Source organism: Oncorhynchus keta, chromosome 22 (genome assembly GCF_023373465.1).
Source record: "Oncorhynchus keta strain PuntledgeMale-10-30-2019 chromosome 22, Oket_V2, whole genome shotgun sequence".
In the NCBI taxonomy this organism is placed as follows: Eukaryota; Metazoa; Chordata; class Actinopteri; order Salmoniformes; family Salmonidae; genus Oncorhynchus; species Oncorhynchus keta.
Window position 1 is genome coordinate 56498953 of NC_068442.1, and position 17070 is coordinate 56516022.

Sequence of the window (17070 nt, forward strand, 5' to 3'; positions counted from 1 at the left end):
TGATGGTACCCGTGGGGTACCCAGTACTGGTGTTTACTAAGGCAGTGTGATGGTACCTGTGGGGTTCCCAGTACTGGTGTTAACTAAGGCAGTGTGATGGTACCTGTGGGGCTCCCAGGACTGGTGTTTACTAAGGCAGTGTGATGGTACCTGTGGGGTTCCCAGTACTGGTGTTAACTAAGGCAGTGTGATGGTACCTGTGGGGCTCCCAGGGCTGGTGTTTACTAAGGCAGTGTGATGGTACCTGTGGGGTTCCCAGGGCTGGTGTTAACTAAGGCAGTGTGATGGTTCCCAGGGCTGGTGTTTACTAAGGCAGTGTGATGGTACCTGTGGGGTTCCCAGTACTGGTGTTTACTAAGGCAGTGTGATGGTACCTGTGGGGTTCCCAGGGCTGGTGTTTACTAAGGCAGTGTGATGGTACCTGTGGGGTTCCCAGTACTGGTGTTTACTAAGGCAGTGTGATGGTACCTGTGGGGTTCCCAGGCCTGGTGTTAACTAAGGCAGTGTGATGGTACCTGTGGGGTTCCCAGGGCTGGTGTTTACTAAGGCAGTGTGATGGTTCCCAGGGCTGGTGTTTACTAAGGCAGTGTGATGGTACCTGTGGGGTTCCCAGTACTGGTGTTTACTAAGGCAGTGTGATGGTACCTGTGGGGTTCCCAGGGCTGGTGTTTACTAAGGCAGTGTGATGGTACCTGTGGAGTTCCCAGGGCTGGTGTTAACTAAGGCAGTGTGATGGTACCTGTGGGGTTCACTAAGGCAGTGTGATGGTACCTGTGGGGTTCACTAAGGCAGTGTGATGGTACCTGTGGGGTTCCCAGGGCTGGTGTTTACTAAGGCAGTGTGATGGTACCTGTGGGGTTCCCAGGGCTGGTGTTAACTAAGGCAGTGTGATGGTACCTGTGGGGCTCCCAGGGCTGGTGTTTACTAAGGCAGTGTGATGGTACCTGTGGGGTTCCCAGTACTGGTGTTAACTAAGGCAGTGTGATGGTACCTGTGGGGCTCCCAGGGCTGGTGTTTACTAAGGCAGTGTGATGGTACCTGTGGGGTTCCCAGTACTGGTGTTAACTAAGGCAGTGTGATGGTACCCAGTACTTGTGTTTACTAAGGCAGTGTGATGGTACCTGTGGGGTTCCCAGGGCTGGTGTTTACTAAGGCAGTGTGATGGTACCTGTGGGGTTCCCAGTACTGGTGTTAACTAAGGCAGTGTGATGGTACCTGTGGGGCTCCCAGGGCTGGTGTTTACTAAGGCAGTGTGATGGTACCTGTGGGGTTCCCAGGGCTGGTGTTTACTAAGGCAGTGTGATGGTACCTGTGGGGCTCCCAGGGCTGGTGTTTACTAAGGCAGTGTGATGGTACCTGTGGGGTTCCCAGTACTGGTGTTAACTAAGGCAGTGTGATGGTACCTGTGGGGTACCCAGTACTGGTGTTTACTAAGGCAGTGTGATGGTACCTGTGGGGTTCCCAGTACTGGTGTTAACTAAGGCAGTGTGATGGTACCTGTGGGGCTCCCAGGGCTGGTGTTTACTAAGGCAGTGTGATGGTACCTGTGGGGTTCCCAGTACTGGTGTTAACTAAGGCAGTGTGATGGTACCTGTGGGGCTCCCAGGGCTGGTGTTTACTAAGGCAGTGTGATGGTACCTGTGGGGTTCCCAGGGCTGGTGTTAACTAAGGCAGTGTGATGGTTCCCAGGGCTGGTGTTTACTAAGGCAGTGTGATGGTACCTGTGGGGTTCCCAGTACTGGTACCTGTGGGGTTCCCAGGGCTGGTGTTTACTAAGGCAGTGTGATGGTACCTGTGGGGTTCCCAGGGCTGGTGTTTACTAAGGCAGTGTGATGGTACCTGTGGGGTTCCCAGGGCTGGTGTTAACTAAGGCAGTGTGATGGTACCTGTGGGGTTCACTAAGGCAGTGTGATGGTACCTGTGGGGTTCCCAGTACTGGTACCTGTGGGGTTCCCAGGGCTGGTGTTTACTAAGGCAGTGTGATGGTACCTGTGGGGTTCCCAGGGCTGGTGTTTACTAAGGCAGTGTGATGGTACCTGTGGGGTTCCCAGGGCTGGTGTTTACTAAGGCAGTGTGATGGTACCTGTGGGGTTCCCAGGGCTGGTGTTAACTAAGGCAGTGTGATGGTACCTGTGGGGTTCCCAGGGCTGGTGTTAACTAAGGCAGTGTGATGGTACCTGTGGGGTTCCCAGGGCTGGTGTTAACTAAGGCAGTGTGATGGTACCTGTGGGGTTCCCAGGGCTGGTGTTTACTAAGGCAGTGTGATGGTACCTGTGGGGTTCCCAGGGCTGGTGTTTACTAAGGCAGTGTGATGGTACCTGTGGGGTTCCCAGGGCTGGTGTTTACTAAGGCAGTGTGATGGTACCTGTGGGGTTCCCAGGGCTGGTGTTAACTAAGGCAGTGTGATGGTACCTGTGGGGTTCCCAGTACTGGTGTTAACTAAGGCAGTGTGATGGTACCTGTGGGGTTCCCAGGGCTGGTGTTTACTAAGGCAGTGTGATGGTTCCCAGTACTGGTGTTTACTAAGGCAGTGTGATGGTACCTGTGGGGTTCCCAGGGCTGGTGTTTACTAAGGCAGTGTGATGGTACCTGTGGGGTTCCCAGTACTGGTGTTAACTAAGGCAGTGTGATGGTACCTGTGGGGTTCCCAGGGCTGGTGTTTACTAAGGCAGTGTGATGGTACCTGTGGGGTTCCCAGGGCTGGTGTTTACTAAGGCAGTGTGATGGTACCTGTGGGGTTCACTAAGGCAGTGTGATGGTACCTGTGGGGTACCCAGTACTGGTGTTTACTAAGGCAGTGTGATGGTACCTGTGGGGTTCCCAGGGCTGGTGTTTACTAAGGCAGTGTGATGGTACCTGTGGGGTTCCCAGTACTGGTGTTAACTAAGGCAGTGTGATGGTACCTGTGGGGTTCCCAGTACTGGTGTTTACTAAGGCAGTGTGATGGTACCTGTGGGGTTCCCAGGGCTGGTGTTTACTAAGGCAGTGTGATGGTACCTGTGGGGTTCCCAGGGCTGGTGTTTACTAAGGCAGTGTGATGGTACCTGTGGGGTTCCCAGGGCTGGTGTTTACTAAGGCAGTGTGATGGTACCTGTGGGGTTCCCAGTACTGGTGTTTACTAAGGCAGTGTGATGGTACCTGTGGGGTTCCCAGTACTGGTGTTTACTAAGGCAGTGTGATGGTACCTGTGGGGTACCCAGTACTGGTGTTTACTAAGGCAGTGTGATGGTACCTGTGGGGTTCCCAGTACTGGTGTTAACTAAGGCAGTGTGATGGTACCTGTGGGGCTCCCAGGACTGGTGTTTACTAAGGCAGTGTGATGGTACCTGTGGGGTTCCCAGTACTGGTGTTAACTAAGGCAGTGTGATGGTTCCCACTGGTGTTAACTGTGGGGCTCCCAGGGCTGGTGTTTACTAAGGCAGTGTGATGGTACCTGTGGGGTTCCCAGGGCTGGTGTTAACTTGTGATGGTTCCCAGGGCTGGTGTTTACTAAGGCAGTGTGATGGTACCTGTGGGGTTCCCAGTACTGGTGTTTACTAAGGCAGTGTGATGGTACCTGTGGGGTTCCCAGGGCTGGTGTTTACTAAGGCAGTGTGATGGTACCTGTGGGGTTCCCAGTACTGGTGTTTACTAAGGCAGTGTGATGGTACCTGTGGGGTTCCCAGGCCTGGTGTTAACTAAGGCAGTGTGATGGTACCTGTGGGGTTCCCAGGGCTGGTGTTTACTAAGGCAGTGTGATGGTTCCCAGGGCTGGTGTTTACTAAGGCAGTGTGATGGTACCTGTGGGGTTCCCAGTACTGGTGTTTACTAAGGCAGTGTGATGGTACCTGTGGGGTTCCCAGGGCTGGTGTTTACTAAGGCAGTGTGATGGTACCTGTGGAGTTCCCAGGGCTGGTGTTAACTAAGGCAGTGTGATGGTACCTGTGGGGTTCCTAGGCAGTGTGATGGTACCTGTGGGGTTCACTAAGGCAGTGTGATGGTACCTGTGGGGTTCCCAGGGCTGGTGTTTACTAAGGCAGTGTGATGGTACCTGTGGGGTTCCCAGGGCTGGTGTTAACTAAGGCAGTGTGATGGTACCTGTGGGGCTCCCAGGGCTGGTGTTTACTAAGGCAGTGTGATGGTACCTGTGGGGTTCCCAGTACTGGTGTTAACTAAGGCAGTGTGATGGTACCTGTGGGGCTCCCAGGGCTGGTGTTTACTAAGGCAGTGTGATGGTACCTGTGGGGTTCCCAGTACTGGTGTTAACTAAGGCAGTGTGATGGTGACTGGCAGTGTGATGGTACCTGTGGGGTTCCCAGGGCTGGTGTTTACTAAGGCAGTGTGATGGTACCTGTGGGGTTCCCAGTACTGGTGTTAACTAAGGCAGTGTGATGGTACCTGTGGGGCTCCCAGGGCTGGTGTTTACTAAGGCAGTGTGATGGTACCTGTGGGGTTCCCAGGGCTGGTGTTTACTAAGGCAGTGTGATGGTACCTGTGGGGCTCCCAGGGCTGGTTTTACTAAGGCAGTGTGATGGTACCTGTGGGGTTCCCAGGGCTGGTGTTAACTAAGGCAGTGTGATGGTACCTGTGGGGTACCCAGTACTGGTGTTTACTAAGGCAGTGTGATGGTACCTGTGGGGTTCCCAGTACTGGTGTTAACTAAGGCAGTGTGATGGTACTGTGGGGCTCCCAGGGCTGGTGTTTACTAAGGCAGTGTGATGGTACCTGTGGGGTTCCCAGTACTGGTGTTAACTAAGGCAGTGTGATGGTACCTGTGGGGTTCCCAGGGCTGGTGTTTACTAAGGCAGTGTGATGGTACCTGTGGGGTTCCCAGGGCAGGTGTTTACTAAGGCAGTGTGATGGTACCTGTGGGGTTCCCAGGGCTGGTGTTTACTAAGGCAGTGTGATGGTACCTGTGGGGTTCCCAGGGCTGGTGTTTACTAAGGCAGTGTGAGGTACCTGTGGGGTGGTGTTAACTAAGGCAGTGTGATGGTACCTGTGGGGTTCCCAGGGCTGGTGTTTACTAAGGCAGTGTGATGGTGGTGTTAACTGTGGGGTTCCCAGGGCTGGTGTTTACTAAGGCAGTGTGATGGTACCTGTGGGGTTCCCAGGACTGGTGTTAACTAAGGCAGTGTGATGGTACCTGTGGGGTTCCCAGGGCTGGTGTGGGGTTCCCAGGGCTGGTGGTGTGATGGTTCCCAGTACTGGTGTTAACTAAGGCAGTGTGATGGTACCTGTGGGGTTCCCAGGGCTGGTGTTTACTAAGGCAGTGTGATGGTTCCCAGGGCTGGTGTTAACTAAGGCAGTGTGATGGTACCTGTGGGGTTCCCAGTACTGGTGTTTACTAAGGCAGTGTGATGGTACCTGTGGGGTTCCCAGGGCTGGTGTTTACTAAGGCAGTGTGATGGTACCTGTGGGGTTCCCAGGACTGGTATTAACTAAGGCAGTGTGATGGTACCTGTGGGGTTCCCAGTACTGGTATTAACTAAGGCAGTGTGATGGTACCTGTGGGGTTCCCAGGGCTGGTGTTAACTAAGGCAGTGTGATGGTTCCCAGTACTGGTGTTAACTAAGGCAGTGTGATGGTACCTGTGGGGTTCCCAGGGCTGGTGTTTACTAAGGCAGTGTGATGGTACCTGTGGGGTTCCCAGGGCTGGTGTTAACTAAGGCAGTGTGATGGTACCTGTGGGGTTCCCAGTACTGGTGTTAACTAAGGCAGTGTGATGGTACCTGTGGGGCTCCCAGGGCTGGTGTTTACTAAGGCAGTGTGATGGTACCTGTGGGGTTCCCAGGGCTGGTGTTAACTAAGGCAGTGTGATGGTTCCCAGGGCTGGTGTTTACTAAGGCAGTGTGATGGTACCTGTGGGGTTCCCAGTACTGGTGTTTACTAAGGCAGTGTGATGGTACCTGTGGGGTTCCCAGGGCTGGTGTTTACTAAGGCAGTGTGATGGTACCTGTGGGGTTCCCAGTACTGGTGTTTACTAAGGCAGTGTGATGGTACCTGTGGGGTTCCCAGGCCTGGTGTTAACTAAGGCAGTGTGATGGTACCTGTGGGGTTCCCAGGGCTGGTGTTTACTAAGGCAGTGTGATGGTTCCCAGGGCTGGTGTTTACTAAGGCAGTGTGATGGTACCTGTGGGGTTCCCAGTACTGGTGTTTACTAAGGCAGTGTGATGGTACCTGTGGGGTTCCCAGGGCTGGTGTTTACTAAGGCAGTGTGATGGTACCTGTGGAGTTCCCAGGGCTGGTGTTAACTAAGGCAGTGTGATGGTACCTGTGGGGTTCACTAAGGCAGTGTGATGGTACCTGTGGGGTTCACTAAGGCAGTGTGATGGTACCTGTGGGGTTCCCAGGGCTGGTGTTTACTAAGGCAGTGTGATGGTACCTGTGGGGTTCCCAGGGCTGGTGTTAACTAAGGCAGTGTGATGGTACCTGTGGGGCTCCCAGGGCTGGTGTTTACTAAGGCAGTGTGATGGTACCTGTGGGGTTCCCAGTACTGGTGTTAACTAAGGCAGTGTGATGGTACCTGTGGGGCTCCCAGGGCTGGTGTTTACTAAGGCAGTGTGATGGTACCTGTGGGGTTCCCAGTACTGGTGTTAACTAAGGCAGTGTGATGGTACCCAGTACTTGTGTTTACTAAGGCAGTGTGATGGTACCTGTGGGGTTCCCAGGGCTGGTGTTTACTAAGGCAGTGTGATGGTACCTGTGGGGTTCCCAGTACTGGTGTTAACTAAGGCAGTGTGATGGTACCTGTGGGGCTCCCAGGGCTGGTGTTTACTAAGGCAGTGTGATGGTACCTGTGGGGTTCCCAGGGCTGGTGTTTACTAAGGCAGTGTGATGGTACCTGTGGGGCTCCCAGGGCTGGTGTTTACTAAGGCAGTGTGATGGTACCTGTGGGGTTCCCAGTACTGGTGTTAACTAAGGCAGTGTGATGGTACCTGTGGGGTACCCAGTACTGGTGTTTACTAAGGCAGTGTGATGGTACCTGTGGGGTTCCCAGTACTGGTGTTAACTAAGGCAGTGTGATGGTACCTGTGGGGCTCCCAGGGCTGGTGTTTACTAAGGCAGTGTGATGGTACCTGTGGGGTTCCCAGTACTGGTGTTAACTAAGGCAGTGTGATGGTACCTGTGGGGCTCCCAGGGCTGGTGTTTACTAAGGCAGTGTGATGGTACCTGTGGGGTTCCCAGGGCTGGTGTTAACTAAGGCAGTGTGATGGTTCCCAGGGCTGGTGTTTACTAAGGCAGTGTGATGGTACCTGTGGGGTTCCCAGTACTGGTACCTGTGGGGTTCCCAGGGCTGGTGTTTACTAAGGCAGTGTGATGGTACCTGTGGGGTTCCCAGGGCTGGTGTTAACTAAGGCAGTGTGATGGTACCTGTGGGGTTCACTAAGGCAGTGTGATGGTACCTGTGGGGTTCCCAGGGCTGGTGTTTACTAAGGCAGAGTGATGGTACCTGTGGGGTTCCCAGGGCTGGTGTTAACTAAGGCAGTGTGATGGTACCTGTGGGGTTCCCAGGGCTGGTGTTTACTAAGGCAGTGTGATGGTACCTGTGGGGTTCCCAGGACTGGTATTAACTAAGGCAGTGTGATGGTACCTGTGGGGTTCCCAGTACTGGTATTAACTAAGGCAGTGTGATGGTACCTGTGGGGTTCCCAGGGCTGGTGTTAACTAAGGCAGTGTGATGGTTCCCAGTACTGGTGTTAACTAAGGCAGTGTGATGGTACCTGTGGGGTTCCCAGGGCTGGTGTTTACTAAGGCAGTGTGATGGTTCCCAGGGCTGGTGTTAACTAAGGCAGTGTGATGGTACCTGTGGGGTTCCCAGTACTGGTGTTTACTAAGGCAGTGTGATGGTACCTGTGGGGTTCCCAGGGCTGGTGTTTACTAAGGCAGTGTGATGGTACCTGTGGGGTTCCCAGGACTGGTATTAACTAAGGCAGTGTGATGGTACCTGTGGGGTTCCCAGTACTGGTATTAACTATGGCAGTGTGATGGTACCTGTGGGGTTCCCAGGGCTGGTGTTAACTAAGGCAGTGTGATGGTTCCCAGTACTGGTGTTAACTAAGGCAGTGTGATGGTACCTGTGGGGTTCCCAGGGCTGGTGTTTACTAAGGCAGTGTGATGGTACCTGTGGGGTTCCCAGGGCTGGTGTTAACTAAGGCAGTGTGATGGTACCTGTGGGGTTCCCAGGGCTGGTGTTTACTAAGGCAGTGTGATGGTACCTGTGGGGTTCCCAGGGCTGGTGTTAACTAAGGCAGTGTGATGGTACCTGTGGGGTTCCCAGGGCTGGTGTTTACTAAGGCAGTGTGATGGTACCTGTGGGGTTCCCAGGGCTGGTGTTAACTGTGGGGTTCCCAGGGCTGGTGTTTACTAAGGCAGTGTGATGGTACCTGTGGGGTTCCCAGGGCTGGTGTTTACTAAGGCAGTGTGATGGTACCTGTGGGGTTCCCAGTACTGGTGTTTACTAAGGCAGTGTGATGGTACCTGTGGGGTTCCCAGTACTGGTGTTTACTAAGGCAGTGTGATGGTACCCGTGGGGTACCCAGTACTGGTGTTTACTAAGGCAGTGTGATGGTACCTGTGGGGTTCCCAGTACTGGTGTTAACTAAGGCAGTGTGATGGTACCTGTGGGGCTCCCAGGACTGGTGTTTACTAAGGCAGTGTGATGGTACCTGTGGGGTTCCCAGTACTGGTGTTAACTAAGGCAGTGTGATGGTACCTGTGGGGCTCCCAGGGCTGGTGTTTACTAAGGCAGTGTGATGGTACCTGTGGGGTTCCCAGGGCTGGTGTTAACTAAGGCAGTGTGATGGTTCCCAGGGCTGGTGTTTACTAAGGCAGTGTGATGGTACCTGTGGGGTTCCCAGTACTGGTGTTTACTAAGGCAGTGTGATGGTACCTGTGGGGTTCCCAGGGCTGGTGTTTACTAAGGCAGTGTGATGGTACCTGTGGGGTTCCCAGGGCTGGTGTTAACTAAGGCAGTGTGATGGTACCTGTGGGGTTCCCAGGGCTGGTGTTTACTAAGGCAGTGTGATGGTTCCCAGGGCTGGTGTTTACTAAGGCAGTGTGATGGTACCTGTGGGGTTCCCAGTACTGGTGTTTACTAAGGCAGTGTGATGGTACCTGTGGGGTTCCCAGGGCTGGTGTTTACTAAGGCAGTGTGATGGTACCTGTGGAGTTCCCAGGGCTGGTGTTAACTAAGGCAGTGTGATGGTACCTGTGGGGTTCACTAAGGCAGTGTGATGGTACCTGTGGGGTTCCCAGGGCTGGTGTTTACTAAGGCAGTGTGATGGTACCTGTGGGGTTCCCAGTACTGGTGTTAACTAAGGCAGTGTGATGGTACCTGTGGGGCTCCCAGGGCTGGTGTTTACTAAGGCAGTGTGATGGTACCTGTGGGGTTCCCAGTACTGGTGTTAACTAAGGCAGTGTGATGGTACCTGTGGGGTACCCAGTACTGGTGTTTACTAAGGCAGTGTGATGGTACCTGTGGGGTTCCCAGGGCTGGTGTTTACTAAGGCAGTGTGATGGTACCTGTGGGGTTCCCAGTACTGGTGTTAACTAAGGCAGTGTGATGGTACCTGTGGGGCTCCCAGGGCTGGTGTTTACTAAGGCAGTGTGATGGTACCTGTGGGGTTCCCAGTACTGGTGTTAACTAAGGCAGTGTGATGGTACCTGTGGGGTACCCAGTACTGGTGTTTACTAAGGCAGTGTGATGGTACCTGTGGGGTTCCCAGTACTGGTGTTAACTAAGGCAGTGTGATGGTACCTGTGGGGCTCCCAGGGCTGGTGTTTACTAAGGCAGTGTGATGGTACCTGTGGGGTTCCCAGTACTGGTGTTAACTAAGGCAGTGTGATGGTACCTGTGGGGCTCCCAGGGCTGGTGTTTACTAAGGCAGTGTGATGGTACCTGTGGGGTTCCCAGGGCTGGTGTTAACTAAGGCAGTGTGATGGTTCCCAGGGCTGGTGTTTACTAAGGCAGTGTGATGGTACCTGTGGGGTTCCCAGTACTGGTACCTGTGGGGTTCCCAGGGCTGGTGTTTACTAAGGCAGTGTGATGGTACCTGTGGGGTTCCCAGGGCTGGTGTTTACTAAGGCAGTGTGATGGTACCTGTGGGGTTCCCAGGGCTGGTGTTAACTAAGGCAGTGTGATGGTACCTGTGGGGTTCACTAAGGCAGTGTGATGGTACCTGTGGGGTTCCCAGGGCTGGTGTTTACTAAGGCAGTGTGATGGTACCTGTGGGGTTCCCAGTACTGGTGTTAACTAAGGCAGTGTGATGGTACCTGTGGGGTTCCCAGGGCTGGTGTTAACTAAGGCAGTGTGATGGTTCCCAGTACTGGTGTTAACTAAGGCAGTGTGATGGTACCTGTGGGGTTCCCAGGGCTGGTGTTTACTAAGGCAGTGTGATGGTACCTGTGGGGTTCCCAGGGCTGGTGTTAACTAAGGCAGTGTGATGGTACCTGTGGGGTTCCCAGGGCTGGTGTTAACTAAGGCAGTGTGATGGTACCTGTGGGGTTCCCAGGGCTGGTGTTAACTAAGGCAGTGTGATGGTACCTGTGGGGTTCCCAGGGCTGGTGTTTACTAAGGCAGTGTGATGGTACCTGTGGGGTTCCCAGGACTGGTATTAACTAAGGCAGTGTGATGGTACCTGTGGGGTTCCCAGTACTGGTATTAACTAAGGCAGTGTGATGGTACCTGTGGGGTTCCCAGGGCTGGTGTTTACTAAGGCAGTGTGATGGTTCCCAGTACTGGTGTTAACTAAGGCAGTGTGATGGTACCTGTGGGGTTCCCAGGGCTGGTGTTTACTAAGGCAGTGTGATGGTTCCCAGGGCTGGTGTTAACTAAGGCAGTGTGATGGTACCTGTGGGGTTCCCAGTACTGGTGTTAACTAAGGCAGTGTGATGGTACCTGTGGGGTTCCCAGGGCTGGTGTTAACTAAGGCAGTGTGATGGTACCTGTGGGGTTCCCAGTACTGGTGTTTACTAAGGCAGTGTGATGGTACCTGTGGGGTTCCCAGGGCTGGTGTTTACTAAGGCAGTGTGATGGTACCTGTGAGGTTCCCAGGACTGGTATTAACTAAGGCAGTGTGATGGTACCTGTGGGGTTCCCAGTACTGGTATTAACTAAGGCAGTGTGATGGTACCTGTGGGGTTCCCAGGGCTGGTGTTAACTAAGGCAGTGTGATGGTTCCCAGTACTGGTGTTAACTAAGGCAGTGTGATGGTACCTGTGGGGTTCCCAGGGCTGGTGTTTACTAAGGCAGTGTGATGGTACCTGTGGGGTTCCCAGGGCTGGTGTTAACTAAGGCAGTGTGATGGTACCTGTGGGGTTCCCAGGGCTGGTGTTTACTAAGGCAGTGTGATGGTACCTGTGGGGTTCCCAGGGCTGGTGTTAACTAAGGCAGTGTGATGGTTCCCAGGGCTGGTGTTTACTAAGGCAGTGTGATGGTACCTGTGGGGTTCCCAGTACTGGTGTTTACTAAGGCAGTGTGATGGTACCTGTGGGGTTCCCAGGGCTGGTGTTAACTAAGGCAGTGTGATGGTACCTGTGGGGTTCCCAGGGCTGGTGTTTACTAAGGCAGTGTGATGGTACCTGTGGGGTTCCCAGGACTGGTATTAACTAAGGCAGTGTGATGGTACCTGTGGGGTTCCCAGTACTGGTATTAACTAAGGCAGTGTGATGGTACCTGTGGGGTTCCCAGGGCTGGTGTTAACTAAGGCAGTGTGATGGTTCCCAGTACTGGTGTTAACTAAGGCAGTGTGATGGTACCTGTGGGGTTCCCAGGGCTGGTGTTTACTAAGGCAGTGTGATGGTTCCCAGGGCTGGTGTTAACTAAGGCAGTGTGATGGTACCTGTGGGGTTCCCAGGGCTGGTGTTAACTAAGGCAGTGTGATGGTACCTGTGGGGTTCCCAGGGCTGGTGTTTACTAAGGCAGTGTGATGGTACCTGTGGGGTTCCCAGTACTGGTGTTAACTAAGGCAGTGTGATGGTACCTGTGGGGTTCCCAGTACTGGTGTTTACTAAGGCAGTGTGATGGTACCTGTGGGGTTCCCAGGGCTGGTGTTTACTAAGGCAGTGTGATGGTACCTGTGAGGTTCCCAGGACTGGTATTAACTAAGGCAGTGTGATGGTACCTGTGGGGTTCCCAGTACTGGTATTAACTAAGGCAGTGTGATGGTACCTGTGGGGTTCCCAGGGCTGGTGTTAACTAAGGCAGTGTGATGGTTCCCAGTACTGGTATTAACTAAGGCAGTGTGATGGTACCTGTGAGGTTCCCAGGACTGGTATTAACTAAGGCAGTGTGATGGTACCTGTGAGGTTCCCAGGACTGGTATTAACTAAGGCAGTGTGATGGTACCTGTGGGGTTCCCAGTACTGGTATTAACTAAGGCAGTGTGATGGTACCTGTGGGGTTCCCAGGGCTGGTGTTTACTAAGGCAGTGTGATGGTACCTGTGGGGTTCCCAGGGCTGGTGTTAACTAAGGCAGTGTGATGGTACCTGTGGGGTTCCCAGGGCTGGTGTTTACTAAGGCAGTGTGATGGTACCTGTGGGGTTCCCAGGGCTGGTGTTAACTAAGGCAGTGTGATGGTACCTGTGGGGTTCCCAGGGCTGGTGTTAACTAAGGCAGTGTGATGGTTCCCAGGGCTGGTGTTTACTAAGGCAGTGTGATGGTACCTGTGGGGTTCCCAGTACTGGTGTTTACTAAGGCAGTGTGATGGTACCTGTGGGGTTCCCAGGGCTGGTGTTTACTAAGGCAGTGTGATGGTACCTGTGGGGTTCACTAAGGCAGTGTGATGGTACCTGTGGGGTTCCCAGGGCTGGTGTTAACTAAGGCAGTGTGATGGTACCTGTGGGGTTCCCAGGGCTGGTGTTTACTAAGGCAGTGTGATGGTACCTGTGGGGTTCCCAGGGCTGGTGTTAACTGTGGGGTTCCCAGGGCTGGTGTTTACTAAGGCAGTGTGATGGTACCTGTGGGGCTCCCAGGGCTGGTGTTTACTAAGGCAGTGTGATGGTACCTGTGGGGTTCCCAGTACTGGTGTTAACTAAGGCAGTGTGATGGTACCTGTGGGGATCACTAAGGCAGTGTGATGGTACCTGTGGGGTTCCCAGTACTGGTGTTTACTAAGGCAGTGTGATGGTACCTGTGGGGCTCCCAGTACTGGTGTTAACTAAGGCAGTGTGATGGTACCTGTGGGGTTCCCAGGGCTGGTGTTTACTAAGGCAGTGTGATGGTACCTGTGGGGTGCACTAAGGCAGTGTGATGGTACCTGTGGGGTTCCCAGGGCTAGTGTTTACTAAGGCAGTGTGATGGTTCCCAGGGCTGGTGTTTACTAAGGCAGTGTGATGGTACCTGTGGGGTTCCCAGTACTGGTGTTTACTAAGGCAGTGTGATGGTACCTGTGGGGTTCCCAGGGCTGGTGTTAACTAAGGCAGTGTGATGGTACCTGTGGGGCTCCCAGGGCTGGTGTTTACTAAGGCAGTGTGATGGTACCTGTGGGGTTCCCAGGGCTGGTGTTAACTAAGGCAGTGTGATGGTACCTGTGGGGTTCCCAGGGCTGGTGTTTACTAAGGCAGAGTGATGGTTCCCAGTACTGGTGTTAACTAAGGCAGTGTGATGGTACCTGTGGGGTTCCCAGGGCTGGTGTTTACTAAGGCAGTGTGATGGTTCCCAGTACTGGTGTTAACTAAGGCAGTGTGATGGTACCTGTGGGGTTCCCAGGGCTGGTGTTTACTAAGGCAGTGTGATGGTTCCCAGGGCTGGTGTTAACTAAGGCAGTGTGATGGTACCTGTGGGGTTCCCAGGGCTGGTGTTAACTAAGGCAGTGTGATGGTACCTGTGGGGTTCCCAGGGCTGGTGTTAACTAAGGCAGTGTGATGGTTCCCAGGGCTGGTGTTAACTAAGGCAGTGTGATGGTACCTGTGGGGCTCCCAGGGCTGGTGTTTACTAAGGCAGTGTGATGGTACCTGTGGGGTTCCCAGGGCTGGTGTTAACTAAGGCAGTGTGATGGTACCTGTGGGGTTCCCAGGGCTGGTGTTTACTAAGGCAGTGTGATGGTACCTGTGGGGTTCCCAGGGCTGGTGTTAACTAAGGCAGTGTGATGGTACCTGTGGGGTTCCCAGGGCTGGTGTTTACTAAGGCAGAGTGATGGTACCTGTGGGGTTCCCAGGGCTGGTGTTTACTAAGGCAGTGTGATGGTACCTGTGGGGCTCCCAGTACTGGTGTTAACTAAGGCAGTGTGATGGTACCTGTGGGGTTCCCAGGGCTGGTGTTTACTAAGGCAGTGTGATGGTACCTGTGGGGTGCACTAAGGCAGTGTGATGGTACCTGTGGGGTTCCCAGGGCTGGTGTTTACTAAGGCAGTGTGATGGTACCTGTGGGGTTCCCAGGGCTGGTGTTAACTAAGGCAGTGTGATGGTACCTGTGGGGTTCCCAGGGCTGGTGTTTACTAAGGCAGTGTGATGGTTCCCAGGGCTGGTGTTTACTAAGGCAGTGTGATGGTACCTGTGGGGTTCCCAGTACTGGTGTTTACTAAGGCAGTGTGATGGTACCTGTGGGGTTCCCAGGGCTGGTGTTTACTAAGGCAGTGTGATGGTACCTGTGGGGTTCCCAGGGCTGGTGTTTACTAAGGCAGTGTGATGGTTCCCAGGGCTGGTGTTTACTAAGGCAGTGTGATGGTACCTGTGGGGTTCCCAGTACTGGTGTTTACTAAGGCAGTGTGATGGTACCTGTGGGGTTCCCAGGGCTGGTGTTAACTAAGGCAGTGTGATGGTACCTGTGGGGCTCCCAGGGCTGGTGTTTACTAAGGCAGTGTGATGGTACCTGTGGGGTTCCCAGGGCTGGTGTTAACTAAGGCAGTGTGATGGTTCCCAGGGCTGGTGTTAACTAAGGCAGTGTGATGGTACCTGTGGGGTTCCCAGGGCTGGTGTTAACTAATGCAGTGTGATGGTACCTGTGGGGTTCCCAGGCCTGGTGTTAACTAAGGCAGTGTGATGGTACCTGTGGGGCTCCCAGGGCTGGTGTTTACTAAGGCAGTGTGATGGTACCTGTGGGGTTCCCAGGGCTGGTGTTAACTAAGGCAGTGTGATGGTACCTGTGGGGTTCCCAGGGCTGGTGTTTACTAAGGCAGAGTGATGGTACCTGTGGGGTTCCCAGGGCTGGTGTTTACTAAGGCAGTGTGATGGTACCTGTGGGGTTCCCAGGGCTGGTGTTAACTAAGGCAGTGTGATGGTACCTGTGGGGTTCCCAGGGCTGGTGTTTACTAAGGCAGTGTGATGGTACCTGTGGGGTTCCCAGGGCTGGTGTTAACTAAGGCAGTGTGATGGTACCTGTGGGGTTCCCAGGGCTGGTGTTAACTAAGGCAGAGTGATGGTACCTGTGGGGTTCCCAGGGCTGGTGTTTACTAAGGCAGTGTGATGGTTCCCAGTACTGGTGTTAACTAAGGCAGTGTGATGGTACCTGTGGGGTTCCCAGTACTGGTGTTAACTAAGGCAGTGTGATGGTACCTGTGGGGTTCCCAGGGCTGGTGTTAACTAAGGCAGTGTGATGGTACCTGTGGGGTTCCCAGGGCTGGTGTTTACTAAGGCAGTGTGATGGTACCTGTGGGGTTCACTAAGGCAGTGTGATGGTACCTGTGGGGTTCCCAGGGCTGGTGTTAACTAAGGCAGTGTGATGGTACCTGTGGGGTTCCCAGGGCTGGTGTTAACTAAGGCAGTGTGATGGTACCTGTGGGGTTCCCAGGGCTGGTGTTTACTAAGGCAGTGTGATGGTTCCCAGGGCTGGTGTTTACTAAGGCAGTGTGATGGTACCTGTGGGGTTCCCAGTACTGGTGTTTACTAAGGCAGTGTGATGGTTCCTGTGGGGTTCCCAGGGCTGGTGTTTACTAAGGCAGTGTGATGGTACCTGTGGGGTTCCCAGGGCTGGTGTTAACTAAGGCAGTGTGATGGTACCTGTGGGGTTCACTAAGGCAGTGTGATGGTACCTGTGGGGTTCACTAAGGCAGTGTGATGGTACCTGTGGGGTTCCCAGGGCTGGTGTTTACTAAGGCAGTGTGATGGTACCTGTGGGGTTCCCAGGGCTGGTGTTTACTAAGGCAGTGTGATGGTACCTGTGGGGCTCCCAGGGCTGGTGTTTACTAAGGCAGTGTGATGGTACCTGTGGGGTTCCCAGTACTGGTGTTAACTAAGGCAGTGTGATGGTACCTGTGGGGTTCACTAAGGCAGTGTGATGGTACCTGTGGGGTTCCCAGGGCTGGTGTTTACTAAGGCAGTGTGATGGTACCTGTGGGGTTCCCAGGGCTGGTGTTTACTAAGGCAGTGTGATGGTACCTGTGGGGTTCCCAGGGCTGGTGTTAACTAAGGCAGTGTGATGGTACCTGTGGGGTTCCCAGGGCTGGTGTTAACTAAGGCAGTGTGATGGTTCCCAGGGCTGGTGTTTACTAAGGCAGTGTGATGGTACCTGTGGGGTTCCCAGTACTGGTGTTTACTAAGGCAGTGTGATGGTACCTGTGGGGTTCCCAGGGCTGGTGTTTACTAAGGCAGTGTGATGGTACCTGTGGGGTTCCCAGGGCTGGTGTTTACTAAGGCAGTGTGATGGTACCTGTGGGGTTCCCAGGGCTGGTGTTAACTAAGGCAGTGTGATGGTACCTGTGGGGTTCCCAGGGCTGGTGTTTACTAAGGCAGTGTGATGGTTCCCAGGGCTGGTGTTTACTAAGGCAGTGTGATGGTACCTGTGGGGTTCCCAGTACTGGTGTTTACTAAGGCAGTGTGATGGTACCTGTGGGGTTCCCAGGGCTGGTGTTTACTAAGGCAGTGTGATGGTACCTGTGGGGTTCCCAGGGCTGGTGTTAACTAAGGCAGTGTGATGGTACCTGTGGGGTTCACTAAGGCAGTGTGATGGTACCTGTGGGGTTCACTAAGGCAGTGTGATGGTACCTGTGGGGTTCCCAGGGCTGGTGTTAACTAAGGCAGTGTGATGGTACCTGTGGGGTTCCCAGGGCTGGTGTTTACTAAGGCAGTGTGATGGTACCTGTGGGGTTCCCAGGACTGGTATTAACTAAGGCAGTGTGATGGTACCTGTGGGGTTCCCAGGGCTGGTGTTAACT

At 53.8% G+C, this 17070-nt stretch overlaps 1 protein-coding gene and 1 long non-coding RNA gene across 2 annotated transcripts in view; both read right to left on the bottom strand.

The window, feature by feature from the left end:
• The window catches only part of cyfip1 (cytoplasmic FMR1 interacting protein 1), a 202865-nt gene that overhangs the window by 21236 nt on the left and 164559 nt on the right, over nucleotides 1–17070 (bottom strand).
• LOC127910787 (uncharacterized) lies at nucleotides 608–16967 on the bottom strand. The gene is made up of 4 exons (XR_008076200.1): nucleotides 16837–16967; nucleotides 15917–15980; nucleotides 6251–6314; nucleotides 608–803 (listed from the first exon to the last, which is right to left on the bottom strand). It is a non-coding gene; the product is annotated as an uncharacterized LOC127910787 (long non-coding RNA).